Source organism: Halichoerus grypus, chromosome 6 (genome assembly GCF_964656455.1).
Source record: "Halichoerus grypus chromosome 6, mHalGry1.hap1.1, whole genome shotgun sequence".
In the NCBI taxonomy this organism is placed as follows: Eukaryota; Metazoa; Chordata; class Mammalia; order Carnivora; family Phocidae; genus Halichoerus; species Halichoerus grypus.
Genome location: NC_135717.1, coordinates 164,549,261 through 164,559,565, shown reverse-complemented (window position 1 = coordinate 164,559,565; position 10,305 = coordinate 164,549,261). Strand labels below are relative to the sequence as shown.

The 10,305-nt window shown below is 42.0% G+C and overlaps 1 protein-coding gene across 1 annotated transcript in view; it reads left to right on the top strand.

Moving 5' to 3' along the window:
• Positions 1-112: 112 nt before the first annotated feature.
• Positions 113-10,305, top strand: part of BPIFC (BPI fold containing family C) — a 53,297-nt gene continuing 43,104 nt past the window's right edge. Inside the window, exons 1-3 of the mRNA XM_036093508.2 lie at positions 113-222; positions 2,664-2,758; positions 2,940-3,037. The gene's annotated coding sequence lies outside the window, so the exon portion shown is untranslated. The remainder of the gene's footprint in view (positions 223-2,663; positions 2,759-2,939; positions 3,038-10,305) is intronic.

Genomic DNA, 10,305 nt, shown 5'->3' with positions numbered 1-10,305 from the left:
CCCCTCTCTTGAGGGCGCCCCCTAGAGCCCACCCCTCGGGCGGACGGCTGGCCAGCCAGGCCGCTCGGCGTCTTGTGATCGATGGCTCGGCGCGCAACGGCGCCGCCTGGGAGTGAGAGGCGCTCAGTGCGCAGGTGCCGAGACTGCCGCTGGGGGCGGGGGCCGCGGCTCTGTCGGCTGTGGCGGCTCGTCTGCTGCCGGGGCTGTGCCGACTCCTTCCAGGTGTGCTTGGAGAAGGTTAACGCCGAGAGAGAGGCTGCAGGATATGTGACCTGCCACTCCGCAAGCCCCAGGCGTGTCTGGTTCTTAACTCATTTCCTCCGCGGCGCTCCGCTCCAGCCGCAGGCATCTGCTCTGAGAAGCCTTAGGTTGAGCCCAGGCTCTGCTAGTTTCCTCCTGTTACAGCAAAATATGAAACAGCTTGTAGTCCCTGATCTATGTCGGAGAGTATAGTATAGTCTGTTACATAGCAATCACCCCAAAGTTTAACGGCTTAAAACAACGAACGTTAGTTGTCCCACAGGTTCTGTATGTCAAGAATTTGGGCCTGGCGTCTCTGGGTGGTTCTGCTTGGTCTCTCATGAGCCAAGGCTGCAGTTTTCTGAAGGCTTGACTCAGGCTGGAGAACCTGCTTGCTGGATAGCTCACTCACATGACTGTTGGCGGGAGGCCTGTTTTTCAGGGCAAGGACCTCTCTCTGGGGCCAATTGAGTGTGCCCATGACTTAGCATCTGGCTTCTCTCATAACACGTGCTCCCAAAGAGACCAAAGCAGAAGCTACAGTGTCTTTTGTGATCAAGCCTCAGAAGTCACATACCATCACTTCTGTCATTCTAGACAACCCTTCAGTGTGGGAGGATCAACCCAAAGGCATGAATACCAATAGGGATCATTGGGAGCCACCTGGAAGGCTGGCTACTATAGAAAGTCTGACGATGATTACGATGATGATGATGATGATAACTTAGATGAGAGAGAGGGAATCGTCAAATTTCACCCTTGTATGATAGCCATTGTCCAAATCATTATGAAAGAGTTGAATGAAGTTTCTCCCAGTAGGTGGCAGTACTTGTCCACATCCTGATCTTCATTGGTTAAATAAACATGTATTGAACACCTACTTTGTGCTAGATATTATTCCAGGTGCTGAGGACTCAAAGATTGAATTCACAGTTGAGTGAATCAACTCTTGTAGTAGAGTGTAATGAGTTTTTTGTTTATGACAGAGATAATAACAATCCTGGGGACTGGGGTACACAGAGAAGGGTGGTTGTGCCAGTAGGATTCTTTTTTTTTTTTAATTTCTTTTTATTATGTTATGTTAGTCACCATACAGTACATCATTAGTTTTTGACGTAGTGTTCCATGATTCATTGTTTGCATATAACATCCAGTGCTCCATGCAATACGTGCCCTCTTTAATACCCATCTTTAGTGGCAAACAATATGAGATTGAGGAAGGGTGGCAGGACCAGGGTGGCTCAGTGTGGCCAGAGGGAAGGACACAGTGGGTACATCTCAGATAAAGAAGATCCTTGAGCTAAGCCAAGGATTTGAGACACATTCTAGAATGTGTGGGAAGCCAACGGAGAGTTTTAAGCAAGGGATTCTTTATCGGGTTTCTTAGTTCTGAGCAATAGAGACTGACTCTGGCTGACTAAGAAGAAAAGGAACATGTTAAAAAGGTTACTGGATAGTTCAGGGAATTCTGGGAAGGACTAAAGAAGTGGTTCCAGGCTAGTTCCAGGAATGAAACTCAGAACCACGCTGAAGAACTGGCCTGATGGGGAAACTAGCCTGACTGACTGGGATTGCCCCACCCTGCCCTGGAGGAGACTGCTGTCTCCCCGACAGGAACCACTGCGGAATGGCGGCCACCTTCAAATGCCACGCGTTTTTGCGGCCTCCCACACCAACAAAATGCCAAGCTTCCAAAAGAGCCAGTTTCCTCACCTTGCTCACTTCTAAATCAAAGGCTCATAGGGATACATCTGATTAAGGGAGACCGGAGTCCCATGCCTGAGTCCTGGCTGCAAAGGAGACTGAGACTGGGGGGTCTGAACTCCTTCCTTGGGAAGGCAAATATCCCCAAATGTAAAAAAAAGGCCATTCAAAAGATGGTAGGAAGCCATGAGTCTGACAGGCATACACCACAAGGGACATAGGTCAGATCTGAAATGTGACTCTATCACCTGTCGAGTGTAGGGGATATATTAGATCAGGGTTCCTCAACCTTGGCACTGTTGACACTTGGGCTTCATGAGTCTTAGTTGTGGAGGACTATCCTATGCCTTGTAGGATGTTTAGCAGCATCCCTAGTCTATCCACAAAATGCTACTAGAAACCTCTCCCCCAATTATAAAAACCAAGGATGTCCTCAAACTTGGACACATATTCCCTAGAGGGTGAAATTGCCTTGAAAACCACTGGATGGGGGACCAGCTTAGTTTGGAGGCTCTTTTGGTAACAGAAGAAAGGAATTAGTGGAATGACGGTAAGAATGGAGATGATGGGTGGGCAGGGATGATGTTACAGAGGTAGAAATAATAGAAATTGGAAAATGGCTATATTTGGAGGTCTTATAAGTTAGAATATAGCTTCAGCTGCCCTAAGAGATATGAAATAATAGTGACCTAAACAAGACTTGTTTATTTCTCTCTGAGATACCATTCTTGGAGAAAGCAGTGCAAGGCTAATATGATGGCCATCTTTAGAGACCATCTACCCCAGTCTACCTCTCAGTACGTTGTAAACCTGGGTAAGTTTCCATCTATAAAAGTGAAAATAGTAAATAAGAATGTATCAGACAGCTGTGTTGTAAAGATTGAGATAATACCTTTTCTGTTTTTTTGTTGTAAACCATTAAATTTGTGATGATTTGTTAAAACAATAGAAAACCAATCTAACTGGGATCCTTGTCTCAATCCTTTGCCCATTAGGTATAACCATCGGCATGGCAGAAGTAATCCAACCACAGGGGGTTAGAAGCGTCCTGGAAGAGAACCAGAACATTCTCAAAGCACCACCAAGATTTAAGGTACTCCGGAGGGTAATTCTCCAAAACTTCAAAGATCCATGACAATGTTACATAGCCTCTCTCTCAATTATTTCCCTCCTTCATAATTTTTTTAAATTTCTTGCAGGATGTCACTTTAATGTCTGCAAGCAACAGTTACTGCAACTTTCAAAGAGTTCAGAAATTTGCATTTCTTTTTTTTTAATGGACCATTTTATAGAATACTAAAAGGGACAATATCACTTTTCTATGGGAATACATATACTCCCTGTAGACTTTTTTTAAATAAACATTTTATTTTAGAATGGTTTTAGATTTATAGAATGATTTAGGGGCACCTGGGTGGCTCAGTCGGTTAAGCAGCTGCCTTCAGCTCAGGTCATGATCCCAGGGTCCTGGGATTAAGCCCTGCATCGGGCTCTCTGCTCAGCATGGAGCCTGCTTCTCCCTCTGCCTGCCACTCTGCCTACTTGTGCTCTCTCTCTCTCTGTGTCAAATAAATAAATAAAATCTTTTAAAAAAAAATTTATAGAATGATTTAAAGACTTATATACCACACACCCAATTATCCCTATCAGTAACATCACAGATCAGCATAGAACATTTATCACAATTAATGAATTAATGTTGATATATTTGTATCAACCAAGTCCATACTTAATTCAGATTCCCTCAGTTTTTTCTTAATGTCCTTTTTCTGTTCCAAGATCCCATCCAGGACGCCACATTACATTTATTCATCGTGTCTCCTTAGGCTCTTCTGGGCTATGACAGTTTCTTAAACTTTCCTTTTTTTAATGACCTTGACAGTTTTAATGATTACTGGTCAAGTATTTTGTAGAACATCCCTCAGCTGGGATTTGTCTGATGTTTTCTCGTGATTAGACTAGGTAACATGCTCCTAGGAAGAAGACCACTGAAGTCAAGGTGCCATTCTCATTACATCAACAGTGTATACTGGCAATATGACTTCTCACTGTTGCTGTTAATCCTGACCGCTTGGTTTCTCCACTGTAAAGGTACTCCTTTGTTCTCCTTTTCATCTTGTAGCCTTTGGAAGAAAGTCACTATGTGCAGCCCACACCTAGAGTGGGAGTTATGCTATACCTTATTAGGGGTGGAGAATCTACATAAATCATTTGAATTTCTTCTGTACAGGAGATTTCTTTTTTAAAGATTTTATTTATTTATTTGACAGAGATAGAGAGACAAGTAGGCAGAGTGGCAGGCAGAGGGAGAGGGAGAAGCAGGCTCCCCACTGAGCAGGGAGCCCGATGTGGGACTCGATCCCAGGACTCCGGGATCATGACCTGAGCCAAAGGCAGACGCTTAACCGACTGAGCCACCCAGGTGCCCCTGTACAGGAGATTTATCTATTCTCTATTTATTCAATCCTTTATATCAGTGTGGACTTATATTTATTTTATACTTTGGCTTATAATCCAATACTGCTTCATTTAATTTTTTGCTCAAATTGTTCCAGCTTTGGCTGCTGGGAAATCTTTCATTTGGCTACTGTATCCACTTGACATCATTGTGGATTTTTGTTCATCTGTCCTTTTTTTTTCCTGTTTTTGAACACTTTCTTATTTTCTGGCACTGTAAGATGCTCTAGTATCATTTTGTATATATCCTACCCCAACCCTAGAATCAACCATTTTTCCAAGGTGCACTAGTTCTTTTTACTGGAGAGTGGTATTAGAAACCAAGATCTGGGTGCTAGGTGTGCTCTTTGCATTTGAGGTGTTACTGCTTCTAAGCCTTCTCAGCTAACACAACAGGGAGATACGTGTATGTTCACACTATTTCCATACCTAACCATCTGTATCTATATTAAGCTGAGTATGAGTTCATTCTGATGTTTCCAACTCTAATCCTTTACCACACAATCATTCTGGTCTCCTCCCTTGCTTATCTGTAACTTCCCAATCCAACTGTGACAAATCTAGCTTCCCCCCCCCATCCACCATCCATTTACTTAATCATTCATTTCCAGAATCTATGTATAGTGGTTTCAGGATTCTTAACCCATACCCTTGTCAAAAACAACATTGTCAACCAGAGTACAGTGCTTCAACAACAGTTCCTGCTGCCCTTTGTCTTACAGCTTCCATTCATTCCCAAAAGACACAGGTCAGCACCTTGTTCCCCAATCCCCTTCAGCAAGGTTGTTTCATACATTTGTAATATATTTAGATTCTTTTCTCACATTCTGCATTCTTTCTTGGACCCCTCAATCTCCTATGTGATTTTTTAAAAATTTACATACATTAAGGGCGCCTGGGTGGCTCAGTTGGTTAAGCGACTGCCTTCGGCTCAGGTCATGATCCTGGAGTCCCGGGATCGAGTCCCGCATTGGGCTCCCTGCTCGGCAGGGAGTCTGCTTCTCCCTCTGACCCTCCCCCATCTCATGCTCTCTCTATCTCATTCTCTCTCTCAAATAAATAAATAAAAAAATCAAAAAAAAAAAATTTACATACATTAAGATTTACTCTTTGATCTGTAAAGTTCTATCAGTTTTGACAAATGTATAATGTCTTATTTCACTAACCTAAAAAATGCCCTGCACTTCAACCTTCTCCACCATAGCCCCCCAGCCTCTGGCAATTACTGATCTCTTTAACATCTCTTTAGTTTTGCCTTTTCCAGAATGTCATATGATTGGAATCATTGTATAGCATTTTCTGGCTTCGCGACTAACTTCTTTTACTTACCAATATGCAGTTCGGATTAATCCATTGTCTTTTTGTGGCTTCCTAGCTCATTTTTTTTTAATGTTGAATAACAGCCCATTGTATGGATGTACTACAGTTTATCCATTCGCCTACTGAAGGACATCTTGGATGCTTCCAGTTTGGGACAATTATGAATAAAACTGCTGTAAACATTTGTGATTGTGCAGGTTTTTACGTGGACCTAAGTTTTCAAATCAGTTGGATAAACACCCAGAAACACCATTGCTGGGTCGTATGGCAAGACTAGGTTTAATTTTGTAAGAAACTGCCAAACTGTTTTCCAATATGGCTATACCATTTTGCATTCTCTTTAGCAATGAATGAGAGTTCCTGTTTCTCTACATCCTCACCATTGATTTGTATTGTCAGGTTTTTAATTTTAGTCGTTCTAATAGATGTATCTCATTGCTTTAATTTGCAATTCTTAATAACAATGTTGAGCATCTTTATGTTTATTTGCCATCTATAGATCTTCTTCAGTGAGGTCTCTTCAAATCTCTTGCCCACTTTTTAAATGTTTTTTTTTCTTATTGTTGAGTTTCCTGTAGTTTTCTGAATATAAATCAGATTTCTGTGCATGATTAAAAACCCTTCATAGTCCATCTGGAAACCACTTTCTTCAATCTGCCCAATGACCCCTTATAGACTACTCATATTGCACTACTCCAGAATTCCTCTCCCCCTGCTTTACATCCTCTCCCACCAAGTAAGTTTGTGTGTTCCTGTGCTTTTGCACATGCTGACTCTTCTGCCTGGAATACTTTTCTTTTCCTTCTTCCAAGGAAAGTATGTTGCTCCTTCCTTTTATTCCAAGAGCACTTGGAACATGGTTTTCAATGTTATCCATCACATCATGGTGCAATTATTTGCCCATCAGGCTTTCTCCAGGCTTAGGTTATGAGTTTTTCAAGGGGAAAAGGCAGGTCTTAATCCATCTTCACAACGTTCAGTCCCCACCTCCCTTGTTGGGACTGGTTAAGCAAAATTTAAAATGGTATAAAGATATCCATGCTTATCTCTGAGTTCTTGATATATCTGTTTGGAAAGTAAGATTTTCATTCTATCTCCACCAAAGAAAGCCAGGTTGGCCTTAGTTTGAGTGTTTACTTAAATCCAATCCATTTTCCTGAATCTTAAGCTTTAATTTACACAGTGTTTCTAATTTAGCCCTGGAGAAGGGCTTGAGAATTTGCATTTCTAATGATTTCCAGGTGATGCTACTGTGAAACCACACTTTGGGAACCACTGGTCTATACCATGTGGTCTTGCTGTGGTTGTTTTGGGTTTTCTTAACACTTATAAAGCACGTTGAGGTATCTGCTATGCTTGGTGAGAAATTGAAATGGACCTTAAAAAGTGTTGTGAAATGAAATTAGAACCATCAAGTTAGGAAAAGAATCTTCAGAAGTTGTTGAAATGATTAAAACCCTATCGAAGGACCAAATGAAGATGTCTGGAATCTATTGAAAGAAAGAAATAAAAATATTCTTGGAAAGCAAACTAGAGGGAGGCATACAGAAGACAGGGATAAGGGGTGGAAGGAGCATCAACGATTTTCACATCTCAATATGTAAACCTCAGGGTTGTTTGAAACTGTCACCAAGAGAATGTATTCAAGTATGTATTGGATAATTAAGAAAAATATTATTAGGGGGTGCCTGGGTGGCTCAGTCATTAAGCATCTGCCTTCAGCTCAGGTCATGGTCCCGGGGTCCTGGGATCGAGCCCCGCATTGGGCTCCCCGCTCGGCGGGAAGCCTGCTTCCCCCTCTCCCACTCCCCCTGCTTGTATTCCCTCTCTCGCTGTGTCTCTCTCTGTCAAATAAATAAATAAAATCTTTAAAAAAAAAAAAGAAAAATATTATTAGGAATATTAGAATCTGACCCTCCAGAGGCATGCCATTTTCTACAGCAAGGGCTAGATAGAATACTTGAATATACTTTATTTTCTTGGTTCTCAATCAAGGCCTGCCCAAGGACATTAGCCATAGTCTGGAGACATTTTTGTCACAACTGGGGTAGGCGAAAGTGGTGCTACTAACATCAGGGTAGAGGCAAGGGGTGGTGCTGCTAAATGTCCTACAATGCATAGGATAGTCACCACATCAACGAATTACACGGTCCAAAATGTCAATAGCGTTGAGGTAGAGAAATTCTTGTCTGTCTGAACTGGGCTCGCACTGGTGGTTCTCAGACATTTCAGAGTTGTATCACATTATCTGTTTGCTTGGTTCCACAATATCTCTCATGTCTCATAAAAGACATGTATGTTCATTTCAAATTTAAAATGAATTTAGTTTTTTATTATGTTCAATTAACCACTGTGTAGTACATAATTAGCCCTCAATACAGTGTTCAGCGATTCATCAGTTAAGTATAAAACCCAGTGCTCATCACAGCACGTGCCCTCCTCAATACCCATCACCCTGTTACCCCCTCCCCCCACCATCCTCCCCTCTGAAACCCCCAGACTGTTTCTCGGGGTCCATAGTCTCTCATGGTTCATCTTCCTCTCTGATTTCTCCCCCTTTGGATTTCCCTCCCTTCACCTACATTCCTCCGTGCTATTGCTCATGTTATTCAGCCATCAGAAATGATGAATACCCACCATTTGCATCGACATGGATGGAACTGGAGGGGATTACGTTAAACGAAGTAAGTCAAACAGAGAAAGACAATTATATGGTTTCACTCAAATTTAACATGAACTTAAATTCAGTTTGAACTACAAGTAATAAAATGTACTCCCTTTTAGACAACTGATAATAAGTGAGGTAAGTGAGTAAGTGGGTTTGTTTTGTTTATTTTTCAAAACCAGAAGGGAGTCCATGCTGTAAACTGTTCCAGAGTGTGATTAGCGGGAGAGCCACGGTCTGGTCTCTCGTCACAGGCATCAGGAGAGGGTGGCCTGGGACAGAGCTGGGAAGAGAGGGGGAGATGCTTGCTGCCAGGTGACAGGGTGATTCTGCCAGATGTCTCCTCAGCCCGTCCAGAGTGAACTGTAGGGTCACTGATCTCTCTCAAGAGCCACACAAGTTCCAGACAGCTTCTTCTGGGCTGGAATAAGCTAGCAACTTCAAACAGACACATCTATCTGTGTCACTGTCACAGATTCAATTAGCAGCTTGGAAAACCAGAGGTACTGCCTAGCAACAGCATCCTTCTCTCTCCTCACCTTCCACATCCCCTGGGTTGTGGGTTGCCCTTTAGCAACCTTCCTGAAGAGGCAGTTTGGCATAGTGGTTAAGAGCACAGATTCCAGGAAGCAGGACACCTGGGTCCTGAGTCCTGGCTCTACAACCTAAGCTTCGGCATATACTTAACCCCTTGGTTTTCTCACCTATAAAATTGAGATAATATTAGTACCTCACACAGTCTTGGTGGGGATTTAATAAGGTAATATATGGCTGGTGCCCAGAGCATAACAACAACAACAAAAAATGTTAGCTCTTATTTTTCCCTACCTCTTATTCCCTCTTCACGGTGTCCTTTTAACCAGATTTCACCAACACAAAATGTTGGTTCATTACCCCCCCCCCCCCGCAATATATAGATAATCCCTGTCCTCTCTCACTTTACTCTCCTGCAAAGAATAACATAATTTGTCTTCCAAGCTCAAAAAAGTCTGGTATTCAGCAGCTTTTTCCTATATGGGAATAGCCCAGACATTCCAGAAACCAAGAAGTATGATGCTCAGTTCCTTAACACTATATCTTGAAATTTTTCTTTAATGAACAATTATTCTACCTAGTTAATTATGATGTTTCTTTGGAGTTTTAATTAAAGGTGTCCCTTGATCTGCAGAGACTAACATGCTGTCGCCATTAGTAAGTGAAATAATTAATCTTGCCTTCTAGATTGCCATCGTGGGTAGGCTGGATAAGCAGGAGTTCCCAGCAAATTTTCAGTTAAATCTGAAAAACTAAAATAAATAGTGAAACTGGACATAGTGCTACTGGCTTTTGTTGTGATGATGAATTCAGCAAATTTGCCTTAAAGACACTCCTTGAGCAGAAAGGAGGCTAAGGAGCTGAAATCTCAGGCCCTTTCTAAATGAAATAAAACAGACTAGCTGCCCTCTCTTCTTCCATCTTTTTTTCCTAAACTTGAATTATTTGAGCCTCTTTTTCTAGAATTATTCCATGTCCCACCTGAGCTGCACCATTATTTACTTTACTTTTCCCCATAAATCAGCCCACTTCTTAAACTGTATGTACATTGGTTTAGGGGCACCTGGGTGGCTCAGTTTGTTAAGTATCTGACTCTTGATTTTGGCTCAGGTCGTGATCTCAGGGTCATGAGATTGAGCCCTGCATCAGATTCCATGCTCAACACAGAGCCTGCTTAAGATTCTCTTTCCCCCTCTCCTTCTGCCTCTCTCTCTCTCTTCTTTCTCTCCCTCTCTAAAAAAAAATATTTTTTAAAAAAGCCATATGTACATTTGTTTAAAAAGGAAAGCTATGTAAAGGGAAAAGTTATTAATTTCCAAATAGAGGGTAAATGTAAAAAATAAATACCGTGGAAATTAAACTTTGTATGTTTAAAATAGAGAAAC